The 13,606-nt window shown below is 35.7% G+C and overlaps 1 protein-coding gene and 2 long non-coding RNA genes across 3 annotated transcripts in view; 2 read left to right on the top strand and 1 right to left on the bottom strand.

The window, feature by feature from the left end:
* LOC135741052 (adhesion G-protein coupled receptor G7-like) overlaps positions 1-13,606 on the bottom strand; it is a 38,340-nt gene that overhangs the window by 15,008 nt on the left and 9,726 nt on the right. The window lies entirely within an intron of this gene.
* LOC135741051 (uncharacterized) lies at positions 3,086-10,130 on the top strand. The gene is made up of 2 exons (XR_010529324.2): positions 3,086-3,691; positions 8,147-10,130. It is a non-coding gene; the product is annotated as an uncharacterized lncRNA (long non-coding RNA).
* Positions 10,860-12,701, top strand: LOC135741050 (uncharacterized). The gene is made up of 4 exons (XR_010529323.2): positions 10,860-11,453; positions 11,783-11,880; positions 12,021-12,172; positions 12,310-12,701. It is a non-coding gene; the product is annotated as an uncharacterized lncRNA (long non-coding RNA).

Genomic DNA, 13,606 nt, shown 5'->3' with positions numbered 1-13,606 from the left:
GAACCAAAAATCATCATCAACCTTTTTTTGTTTTTTGCTTCAGATTTTGTTTCCCAGAATGTTTTGCTTGATGCTGTTTTTTAAGTTTTACTCTGTAAAGACAAAGACTTGTAAATGTTAAATGTTCATTTAACTTTGAACAAAATCTTGCCAGTAAATAACATCAATTTAAATCTACGGTAAGTTACCGGCAACCCAGCTGCAATTTCTACGGATTTTTTTTACAGTGATACATAAACTACGTTTAAAGAACTTTGTTGGAAAGAACTATAATACAAGACATGATTCTGACAGGATCCTGACAGAACTAAGATAAAAAATGTTGTAGAAGTAGTTAATACTAGCTAAAGTTTTTATTTGCTAATGTTAACAAATGCAACCTAATTGTAAAGTGTTACCGTTATTTTCAACCAAGTATTGTATGGTCCCATATGTGTGATATATGAATGTACAGTGACGTAACATAGTGTCAGATTCAAAATGGCTACTGGGGCCCGCAAAGACTCTCATTGTAAAACTGCTTCTCAAACAATGATTTTAAACCCAAAGTGTGTTTTTCTCATGTACTGAACTTAACTCTTTCCCCGCCATTGACGAGATTTCTCGTCAATTAAGAGAAAACGCTTCCCCGCCAATGACGAGATATTCCGTCTTTCCGCAATACCGCTATTATCCACCAGGTGGCGCCCTTCCGCAACTTTTTAAAACCGGAAGTATTTCCCTATGCCAAGCTGCTGCATGTCCGTGTCTGTTTTAAAGATCGCTCTGAATGGGATCGCTATGAAAAGTCCGTCATAAAAATGGATTTATTTCTGCTTTTTGCTCAAAATATGGTGTTTTTGCAAAAACCTACCCATATTCAAAAGCTGATTGCAAAAGAACCACTAAAGGTAGGATGAAACGGTTTTTTTTGTTTGAAAGCAGAGGGTCTGTTCTTTCATTTGGTATATTGTATGTTTATATATTTAAAGAAGAACATTTTCTGGAAGGCATTAAACTTTGGTGAAAATCATGAAAAACGCTGGCGCTGGCTGGCAACTTTTTTTAAAAACGCTGGCGGTGAAAGAGTTAAGAAGTGAAAAACATACACAGCAAAATCACCAGTGTTAAATTTTCAGGGATGGTGTTAAATACACAGTGTTGATGCTGTTTTAACACTATCTGGTAATAAAATAACACTGCCATTGCTAGGCCAGTGTTATATTCACGACAGTGTCAGTGTTAAACAAGGGTGTTATCAGATTTCACTCTGAGCGGTGTAAATTAAGCCACGCCTCCACTAAACATATCCTGTCAGGGATTTTACCGCCATTTTCTTTCACAGGAGGACTGAAGAGATCAGGTAAATCAGTCTCATAATATTCACATGGTTTGGCTAAATTAAACTGTTATTTCTCTGTCTGACTCTACGCAGCCATATGCCAAAAAACCTAAATAAGATATTTTTCCCATTTTATTTCCCCTTTGTTCGTTATTTGGTTCAGTTTAATCAGAGCTACCTTGTGTTACGTTGTTCCCTTGTTAGTTTAGTATAAAGTTAAACTGCTAGCTAAAAGTTTAAAACCAAGAAGGATAATTTTAACAGGAGATATGAACGAAAGAATTGAACCATGATAAAACGCGACATGCACTACAAATTGAAGGTATGAAATTAAGTTAAATGAAAGCTCGTTTATTCACCATATGATGCTCGCAGGGCCGGTTTTTGCTATGGGCAATGTGGGCGAACGCCCAGGGCGCAATCTACGTGAGGGCGCACGAGCGCATTCAAAAAAAAAAAAAAAAAACATCAAAGCGGTTTTTTAGACTAAGGCTCATTTCCATGTCAAGTTAGTGCTGAGAGTCATACACAGGTTGTGTGCGTGTCAGAAGAGGCACGGGAGAAAGGGGCGGGCCAACTTGCAACTCCAAACCGCTCGCCTTATAGGGGGCGAGTGAGGGATAGACTGATCCCAGGCCAGAGGCCACACAACACAAACTGCTGCGTCTGCTTCCACATAAATTGTATTTTTCATTCCTAAAATTAACATAGACCCATATACCTACGAACATGTTATCAATTGGATTTTGTGAAAAAAAAATCTGTAGAGTCATCTACGTGACTCACGTCACGTGACACCGGTTGATTGACGGGCGAACGGATGTTGTTGGCAAAATGTAATGCAAAGTTAATGATGTCGAGTCTTCATCATCATCATTCCATGGATCGAATTAAAAGACCAAAGAAGCCATAAGTTGCCCAGATCAGAAAAAGAAGAAAAGAAGATGAGGAAAAATTATAAAGATAAAGGTATGCCGATTTATGAGTGACGACGTGAGTGAAAGTAGGAAATAGGCTAACGTTATTTATATTAGCCTCGCCGCCCTCTTGCTAATATGTTGCTATTAGCCACAGAACACGACTGTTTTTTTTTTGGTTTTAGTTTTGCTGAACTAGCAACTATTAGAATTGAGGCACCATGTCATGCAACTAAATTCACCCATAGGCAACACACACAGTCTAGTTTGTGTTTGCAACACAACAAGTGTAAACTCACACAGACCTCCTGACTGTGTCCTTTTTTATTGCTATGTACGCTATATGTGAACTTAAATAACTTCTAATATAAATTGACATGCCATTTTGTAAGCTACACAGTGATAGCATTTTAAATAATTTTAGTGTATGCTTAGCATTTGTTAACATCCTATAAACTAATAAAATATGTGTTATGGTCATTTTAATTGGGTAACTGATGCATGTGTGATGTAAGTGTATCTAACTTACATATTGTATATTAATTGTAAATTCAGGGGCACTTCTGAAATATTTTGGAGTTAGAGCACCCACTGGCAAAAATGAGGAGTCAGATACTTCCACAGCAGCCATGGCCAACAGACATGTGTGTTTGTGTGTGTGTGTGTGTGTGTGTGTGTGTGTGTGTGTGTGTGTGTGTGTGTGTGTGTGTGTGTGTGTGTGTGTGTGTGTGTGTGTGTGTGTGTGTGTGTACTGTATTACATTTATTTATCTTGTTTTTCTCTGTTTTTGTTACCTTTTTGTATTTAAGATTATATATAATAAAATAATACATGTTGGTGGTGAAGAAGTTTTATTTTAATCCCAATCTACATGAATATGATGAATATGAGTTTACCATTATAATCACACGCAATTTGTTTACTATGAAGTTATGCAGGTCATGTGTTATGTTGTGTGGGTCAGATAAGCCATCTGTGTGGATTTAAGAACAGCTGTGTGTAGTCATGTTTCAGGGCACAAAGGATTGTAGTATTAGCAAATAGCCAAGGGTCAAATAGGTCAAGGAAAGGAGACACTGGTCTGGTCTGGGGACTGTCATGTGATTCTTCAAGTTACAAGCCTGAACAGAAACATATTGTTAAAGCATATGGAGGGGAGGGACAAAGACCATATATATTTACCAAGCCTGGCTTGGAGGGTCAGACTGATTTGGGGAATCCTCCCAGGACGCTGGTTCTGGGGGGGTTAACCAGGGGAGTCTCGGCTTTTTATTTGTCCGGATAATAAAAGTCTATCTCTTGAAATCAAAACCTAAGACTGAAGATTGTTTCATTGGAGGAAAATGAAAACCACATCATTTGGTGCCGAAACCCGGGATAGACAGGAGCTGGACAGTCACACCACATGGGCGAACCTGACGAGCAACACAAACAGTGTATGGCCATATACAAGGTAAGCACTTTTTGCTTATTTATTAGGTTTGTGTTGTTGGCCAGACTTTGCTCAATGTGGTGAGAAATTTAAGCTCTTCTAAATTTAAGAACCATATATGTGAACTGGGTTTTGATTTCAAGGGTACAATCTAATTAAGGCATGCATGCATGAATCTGTGTTAATTACTTGGGCTTTGATGATCATGGTGAATTGAAACAGATTTTAAGTAAAAGAGAACGCGTAAGAGTTTTGTATGCAAGGTTGCATATGCTGCGTCTATCGGGGAAAAGGATGACGTAGAGGTTTAAGTAAAAGAGAACGCGTAAGAGTTTTGTATGCAAGGTTGCATATGCTGCGTCTATCGGGGAAAAGGATGACGTAGAGGTTTAATTAAAAGAGAACGCGTAAGAGTTTTGTATGCAAGGTTGCATATGCTGCGTCTATCGGGGAAAAGGATGACGTAGAGGTTTAAGTAAAAGAGAACGCGTAAGAGTTTTGTATGCAAGGTTGCATATGCTGCGTCTATCGGGGAAAAGGATGACGTAGAGGTTTAATTAAAAGAGAACGCGTAAGAGTTTTGTATGCAAGGTTGCATATGCTGCGTCTATCGGGGAAAAGGATGACGTAGAGGTTTAAGTAAAAGAGAACGCGTAAGAGTTTTGTATGCAAGGTTGCATATGCTGCGTCTATCGGGGAAAAGGATGACGTAGAGGTTTAAGTAAAAGAGAACGCGTAAGAGTTTTGTATGCAAGGTTGCATATGCTGCGTCTATCGGGGAAAAGGATGACGTAGAGGTTTAAGTTAAGAGAACGGATAAAAGTTTAAATCGTTATGTGAATTAACGATTGGTTATTTGTTTATCTATTTGTGTTTGAGTGTGTATGTATGCAGCTGCAGAGTTTTGTTTGTTAGTGAGAGAAATGTGAACGTGCATCTGGTAAAGCAGGGGGAGGGTTTCCCTTTGGCAGTCTCTGCGGGCTGTTAAGGGGGGTATATCCTGTGAGTATAGGGTAAATTACTGTGTTAGAGTGTGGAAGAATGAGCCCTAAAAAAAAAATAAATAAATAAATAAATAAATAAATAAATAAATAAATAAATGCTAATGAGTTATTACTGAAAAATGGTTGGGTTAACAATTTGGTTTATAGGTTATCAAATATACACTTGAAATTTAAGGTTTGGTAAAAACAATTGACACCAGATGGGACATCAAAAGGAGCACAGAACCTGAGACCACAGCTGGCTTTCTCAATGGACAATGCAATCAGGTGGCCACCTATTAATCAATCAATTTTGCTTGTTTAAAGATTGTATTGTTCACCTGAGAGGGCTCGGTGTGGTCAAATCTCAAATGCTCTTCCAAATTTAAGAATTAAAAGGGGAAATTAAAGATTACTAGATTAAATGATAAGAATAAAGGGTTTCATTTTCAAAAGGAATGTGGGCTAGGACAGATGATGGCTTGGATAAAGATTTAATGTTAAAGTTGAGAAAATGCCTAAGAAGTTTCGCGAACCTGAGTGTTACCGTGTCAGGGCAGACACGTTGGGGTTCGGAGAGAAGAGTTATTAAAGTCCTGCAGGTCAGGTACGGTCTATGTGTTATTTGTCTTGTTGTTTTGGAAGGCCCGGGCTGATGAGAGATATTGTTTTTGTTTTATTTGTCATGTTGGATTGGTAAATGGTGTAAGTGAATCTTTTCCACGTTGATGGAAGTGAAGTGGAATGATAAACTTGGCCAGGTAGTCTAGATAGAGTTGTTTTATTTTATTTGTGTGAGAATGCAATGTGTCTACAGTGAGTCTGTGTGTGAATGTATGAGATGGAAAGAGTTGGGGGCTGAGTGAGCAGTGGGTGTGTCTTTCTTCTGTTGCTCTGTAGAGAGCACAGAGAGGTGTTGTGTTACAGGAGTGAAGATTGTTTAAAACTATAAAAAAAAGGGAGATAAAGTTTGAAAATATGAGTAAGAGTATGAATAAGAGACAGTTGTAAATGCTGGGTATTAAAAATTAGATTTGAAGACATTGTGGTTCTGAGGTATTGTAGCCAAAAATATTAGTTATTACAGTGAAGTATAAAGCTAATTCTAGAAATTAAATAATTCGTTTAAATGATTGATTAAAAAAAAAAAAAAATTGTGCTCAATAGGAAAAGATTGCTTGTCCAAAAAAGGACAGATGTTGGTGATGGTATTTGATTCTATTTGACAAAACACTACAAAATATTATAAAGGAAATTTTATTTTAAAGACACATTGGAAATCTAAGTAACAATTTGGGGAATATATAAATTGGATAAATAAAAACAATAAGTTTGTGAAGTGGTTAAATGAGAAATAATTATAAAATATAAGGTGTGTTATATTGCAAAGAAAAGATTATGGCAGTCACATTAATGGAAAAATAAGGATTAAACAATTGTTGTGTGGAGAATTAGAAAATAAAATAATTGGAGTTCAAATGAGGAAACATTTGATGTGGCATTGTGTGAGGAGAAATACAACTAAATAAAAATACAAACTAATGAAAGATAAGAGGAGATAATTAACAGACAAAGAAACGGTCAAAGGGAGAAGGAGAGATAGAGAGAGAGAGAGAGAGAGAAAGGGAGGGGGTTCTAAATGGTCACCAGGTTTGACCTGTAAAGATCAACTCTCATTGCTCGAGGGGAATTGTGGGATTTAAGCAAAATCTAGCAGAAAAACAGAGGTGAAGCATCAAAGAGAAATAACAAATTAGAGAAAAAAAGATTAGAGACCAAGTTATTAAAGGTGGAAATAAAGATGGAAAATTAAAAAGGACAGAAAAATTATTAAAAGGTGAATGACACAGATAAATTATATAAAGGAAAAAAAAAAGATTTAACAAAATGAAGAGGAGTCTTCATCTGATGATTGAAGGTGGTCACAAAATAAATTTTATTTTAAATTGAAAGGCAATATTTTGCAATGGGTTAAGTTAAACCTTGAAAGGCTGAAAGCTCTGATCCTTTGACATTCAAGAAAGTGAATAAAAGCTGGCGATGCAAAGACAATGAAAAACTGTGTGTGACATCAAAGTGTTGGAGTTGCAAAGAGAGGAGTAACTCATAAACTGGACTGAGAACACATGAATGGGACTATAATTGAACTCAAGCAGTGAAGGGGGCACTGCGCATATGTTCAAGAGACAATTACAAATAAACAACAAAAAGACTAAGTGGAATCCAGAAGGAGACCAACAAAGACAATATTGTTCTTGGAGACAAGAGAAAAACTGGACTATACTTTTGCTTCTTCATACAAGCCGTTGAGTGAAAAAGGGGAAAGAGTAAACAGCCGTTCAATGTTTAGTAAAGACCTTGATACTATAGGGACACAGACAATCTTTATGAGGAAATCAGCTAGACAAAATTAAAGGCTGATCAAGAACTTATGTTGTTAGGTGTGACTACCTTTTCTGAAATCAAATCAGACACCTATTAATCTTACAGGAAGAAATGCATAATGAAAATTTGGGGTTTTTAAATTTGGTATTCTACAGAGGAAGTTAGAACTCCAATGATGGTACTAAGCTAAAAAGCAAATATAAATGGCATAGACAGCTATGGCAGAAAGGAAAATAAAATAGATAAAATAAATAAATTCAAATAACACCATAGGTAAACAAGAAAAAGCTGTGAGAATAGAGAAAAGAAATAACAAATGATTGTAACAAACTTAGCATTTCAAGCAAATAAATCTAAATTGTATCTAGTCTACGATTTAAGAGCAATTAATGACAAGAAAAGATTGATGTTCCAAAAACTACATACTTTGCTGACAAGTGTTTCTCCATTTGATAAACATTTTTACTGTGAATTCAGATTTGGATAAGAAATGGATACTTGCAGTTAGGTATTTACTTATGAGGAAAAAACATTATACAGGTATAGAATGGATGAACCGCCATTCCAACATGCTGAAAAGTTAGTCTGGTTGATTAACGCTAAAAAGTTGATAAAATGATTGGTTGTCATTAAGTTATAGGCACACAGGAAAACAGTTGATGTTGAAGATAAAAAGGGCCTCAGAGTGTCAGTAGATCTTTTTAGATAGTATAGAAGTGAAAAATCTCAGTCATAAATATTATTATCATAGATGTACATGGGGTGAATAAGTGGAATGAAAATTTAGTATTTGATTTGTGATAAGAATGAAGATTTTGAGTTGTGATAAGAACTAAAAAACTGATTTGATGGGTAAGAGCGAAGAAAAATTTGACTATCATCTATAATTGCAAGGGATGGTAGATAAAAAAGTATAGAAAAGGAATTATCATCAAAGCCATACTTAACAAAAGTGAAAATACTAATCGTAACAGAACTTATGTTTTACCTAAACTAACAACCGTACACCTTTAACACTGCATGAAATATTCGCCGATAGACCTATGCGTATTGTAAAAACATCTGGAATTAAGTGTTATATGAACAAACTAATTGTCTATGTATTGAGTTATTTGTGTACAGAAAAAGCTGAAAGGAGTTGAGGAGGACATGAGACAACAGGACTTGATGAGTGCGAGATGATCTAGCTTATCCGAGGTTCGAGAGGTCGGAGGAGGCCAAACACTAACTGGGGGAGACAGGATGAGACCAGTCCCAGAATGTCCAAGTGGGAGGAGCAGCCAATGTAGCAGAGCTCATAAGAAGGAGAGAAGGAGAAAGAATGCCAATGATATGAAAGAAGAAACATCAAAACCAAATCAAAGTAAAAGCAATTCAAGTATACCGATGGATGGAGAGCAAAGTTTTGAGCACCGAGAGGAAAAAGTGAAAAAGAGAAATTGTCAAATGAAAAAAAAAAAAAAAAAAAAAAAAAAAACGAAACTGATTACTACAGAAGATTTGCATTGCTACAGTCAATTAAAGAACGAAGCCGATTACTACAGAAGATTTGCATTGCTACAGTCAATTAAAGAACGAAACCGATTACTACAGAAGATTTGCATTGCTACAGTCAATTAAAACTTCCTGGCGATGGACTATTGCTGAAAGATCTGCAACAATATCAAAGGAACAGAATCTGAAAGAAAGACTGAAAACAGAGACATTGAACTGAGAACATAATGTGGACATTTTATGGGAAACATTCCAAAGATAACAAATGATACAAATGGGGAATATTTACAGTTAAGGAAATATGTTTACAAAGTTGCTTTTTAGGCTTTAAACTAAACTAGATTTCAATAATGCAATAACATTTTCAAGTCCACATAAATAGGGTGATAAATTCAACAAGAATTCTTATGGATAAGAGAAAAAGTTAAGGTCAACTTATCTTGATAATATTTAGGTCATTTGGGAAAATCTGAGTTTAAAAATACATTTTGCAGGCCACACTTTGGATATTTGTGTCAATGGTATAGTAACAAAACATTAAAAATAGGAACAGGAAGGATAGAAATTTCAGAATGATACATACAAGAAAATGTAAACCTTATGGAATTATAGAATTAGGAAAAGTCAATATGAAATGCTTTATAACAGGAATCTTGAACGAATCAACTATAAAACTCTAGACATATTATGAAGACATCAAAGAGTCTAGCTTAAGGTGTAAAAGTGAGAAGAGAGATGCTATAAGAAGAATAGTATAATCAAATCAGAGCAATATTTGAAGATCAAATATATCGATTGGAAAATTATTTTGGAGTTGTAGAAAAAGAAAATGTTTAACCTCGTTATCATTAGGATGGAGAGAAAAGGTACTTAAATATAATGGTAACATGGAAATCAGTACAATAGAAGGGAATTCGGAATCCTCATTAAAGGATGACAAAAACAATTAATCAAAATTATATGTAGATTCTGTCAATCAACCAAATGGGTACCAAATTAGATTAAGGTATGGGATTAAGCGAAATACGGAATTTAGTAAAGTTTTGTCAGAATAAAAATACAGAATAAATGAATTATGTACGGTACTACAATCAAAAGTAGATTATTAAGTTTACCAATAAGGCATTCATTTATTTTAGGAAAACAACTAGATGAAGCCAGTAGAAATACAAGACATATTCTGAATACATTTTAATCAGAAGTTAATGAAATCAAACAAAAGTTAAAATATTAGGAGGATGGAAAAATTAATTTTAAATCAACAAGAATGGTATCAGAACTTACGTTACAAAATAGTATTGAATTCACAACGGGTAGATAATATTCAAGAACCTTTGATGATGATGATGATGATGATGATGACGAAGAAGAGGAATAAGCTGTATTTGTATTGAAACAAATATTTCGTATTATGAATGATTTACTTTTTGTTTTTATTTTCAGTAATTTTGTTTTATTTGCTTTTTGGTTTTCTTTGCTTTTATTTTTGTTTCCTTTTAACTATTACAATATATTCTACATAACTGTGACAACCAACAGCAGGTGCAGAACCAATTGCACACATTTTTAAACTGTTTATAAAGAGGGGCTTTAAGTTCTTTTACTTTTACATTCAAAGACAAAACAAGAATGGAAAGAGGTTTGCTCTTATTGTCCATAGTTCGAAGTGCAGTGGCATAATTTAGTAATTGGTAAGGTATAGTGGCTTTCTTTAGCCACAAGATATTAATAATTGAAACGCTGAATTATGAAACTGCACTCCGGATTAAAATAAACAGGAAAGGTGAGGCTAAATTAAGCCTCAGAGCGGGGATTATGAAGAAGTTTTATTTTAATCCCAATCTACATGAATATGATGAATATGAGTTTACCATTATAATCACACGCAATTTGTTTACTATGAAGTTATGCAGGTCATGTGTTATGTTGTGTGGGTCAGATAAGCCATCTGTGTGGATTTAAGAACAGCTGTGTGTAGTCATGTTTCAGGGCACAAAGGATTGTAGTATTAGCAAATAGCCAAGGGTCAAATAGGTCAAGGAAAGGAGACACTGGTCTGGTCTGGGGACTGTCATGTGATTCTTCAAGTTACAAGCCTGAACAGAAACATATTGTTAAAGCATATGGAGGGGAGGGACAAAGACCATATATATTTACCAAGCCTGGCTTGGAGGGTCAGACTGATTTGGGGAATCCTCCCAGGACGCTGGTTCTGGGGGGGTTAACCAGGGGAGTCTCGGCTTTTTATTTGTCCGGATAATAAAAGTCTATCTCTTGAAATCAAAACCTAAGACTGAAGATTGTTTCATTGGAGGAAAATGAAAACCACAACAGTGGCGGGATTTGGGGGCAAAAAAATTTTCTGGGGGCGGCGAAGGGATGGTTCGCCCAGGGCGTAAATCTAGCCAGGACCGCCACTGGATGCTCGTTATAAGGTAATCATACAGGCTAGATACCGTGAGTTAACGAGGTCGTTTACATGCACGTGAGTGCACGGATATCGGTTAATTATTCAAATTACTGAAAAACACGGAGAAAACCGCAACCGCATTGTCATATGTTTTTCTAAGATGTATGCAAACAGGGGAAATATCGCCAAACCAACAATTAATTTGACCAAAACCTCACAATATATCATCATTTGTATGCACAGATTGGATGCATTGTGTGTTGTAAGCTTTTCGTGGCGCTAGATGTCAGACAGATGCAAATGGCAAATACATACGGAAGTGTAAAACGTGTATGGCGAACATTTGTTTTTTTCTGTCATTATAGATGCTAGTTTGGTGAAAGTTCACACTGAGTGCTTCAAATCATTCAGAAGAGATGCTGTTTTTAGGGCAGTTTATTAAAGAAGACCTGACATGGATGACTTCCAATGAGAAACGACTGCTAATACTTATATAAATTCATTACAGAAGGTAAGTTTATATATTTATACATATAAATCATTTTATTTGACATAACTGAACAGTTAACCAATCTTTTTAGTATATGTAGTTTTGTACGTATTATTATTATTATTATTATTATTATTAATCTGGAACTCACATGACCTGATGCCAACTTTAATAAAAATATATTATCTTCTCATACATCGTTTTGCTATTGATGTCATATTAAATAGCAATCAAATTGATTACTATTTTGAAAATGTATAAATGAAGATTCATATATTGTCTTGAGTGCTGTTTTTAATATAAAAAGAATGTTGAGTTTTCAGAGTCTTTATTGTCATTTTTTGTGATAGGACCCTACCAGACTATATTTGAATACGGCATACCCATGAATTCTGGAACTGTTATTCCTTAACCCAGTTTGGAGGATAAGAGCTTACCAACTAGTTATGTGAGTACACACAGTACATTTGTACTGTACACTGTCTCTAACATGATTTATTATACTGAGATGATTTTGATTCAAATAACGGTTAAAACTGCACCCTTTTTGGTATTTTCTTGACTCTTTTTGTCTTTGAAAATCTGCAGAAATATGCTGAGGTGATGTATTGCAAAATAGCCAACATACAACAATATGGATGACCCTCTGTCCCTGGCTCATTCACCTCTTGCCTTTCATTTGTGAAAGGAAGAAAGAAGAAAGAGGGTCAATGTGCAACTGAAGCTACTGATTGTGCTGTGTAAGTTTTTTAGTATTTTGTTCTAGTTATGTATTCAGCAGTTAGTTTGCTTGCATTGTTCACCCCATGTAAATGCATACAAGTTCATAAATACACATCAAATACATTCATCAAATACACTCTTTTAAAACACTTAGGTGATGAGCATCAATCCATGCTTTGAGGGGAATGAATCAGCACAGCCCTGCCTGCACTGCGTTGGGAACAGAAGTTGCATCCAGAATTTTTGCATCATTCTGGACCGAAAAGCCATTCCCTCCATGATGAAGACCAGATGCAGCCTTCCGCTACATCATGAGTAAAACAACTACAGAACTAAATACCAGGTTGGAACGTATTTAAGAAAAATGAAACGTCTTTTGAATTGAAATGTCTGTTTTGTTATGGAAAAATCTTTAGTATTGTGAAGGATAAGCATTTCTGCCTGCCAGTAAGGTAATTGCAGTGTATTTTAAAGGACAAGTTCGGTATTTTAGACTTAAGCCCTGTTTTCAGATTGTTTATGGTGAAATAGAATGGTTTTGACTGAAATTTCGACATTTGCGGGTGCCCTGAGAATTTTCGCGTGTTTGTGTTTCAGCTCAGACCTCTGCAATGGGTTTAATGGTGCACTGGAACAATCCTTCCTAAAATGCATTAAACTTTCGTTTACAAAGACGAGAAACTCACCGAGTGGTCAGGGGTGTTCACTGATATGCTCACACAAAAATCGCTGCAAAAGATGCTTTCCAACAGCTGTTTTAGCATTCGTTGTTAACTTGTGGACCTATTTTTCCAAACGCCTCACACCCGTACATTCTTCCGTTTAGAGCTTGAATAATATACACTCCAGCCCAGGTGGTGGCGCTAATCCGCCTTTGCCTATTGCAAGAATAGAAACAAAGTTCCCGGCGTGGAGTAATACCGTACCTCACAGGACATCTAATACAAGTCCATGGGGCTGGTAAAAACTACGATAAAACCTGTTGGAATGCGTCTTTTGGAGCGATTTTTGTGTGAGCATACCAGTGAACACCCCTGACCACTCGGTAAGTTTCACGTCTTTGTAAACTAAAGTTTAATGCATTTTAGGAAGGATTGTTCCAGTGCACCATTAAATCCATTATAGAGGTCTGAGCTGAAACACAAACACGCGAAAATTCTCAGGGCAGCCGAAAATGTCGAAATTTCAGTCAAAACCATTCTATTTCACCATAAACAATCTGAAAACAGGGCTTTAAGTCTAAAATACCGAACTTGTCCTTTAATGTTCAAGTTTTGAGTAGGGTGGCTAATTTTTTTTAAACTCTCATTTGATATATTAAAGACCTTATAATAAGTGGTTTTCATGTCACTGCGCTGTGGTATAAGATAACTTTCATTATTCCATACTGTATTCTGTTTCTAATTGTAGCTGAGGTATTTAAATAAGCAGTGTTAAATGCAAAGTGTTGT

The sequence above is a fragment of the Paramisgurnus dabryanus genome, chromosome 24 (assembly GCF_030506205.2).
Source record: "Paramisgurnus dabryanus chromosome 24, PD_genome_1.1, whole genome shotgun sequence".
In the NCBI taxonomy this organism is placed as follows: Eukaryota; Metazoa; Chordata; class Actinopteri; order Cypriniformes; family Cobitidae; genus Paramisgurnus; species Paramisgurnus dabryanus.
The sequence above is the reverse complement of the archived record's forward strand: the minus strand, read 5'-3'. Positions and strand labels throughout refer to the sequence as shown.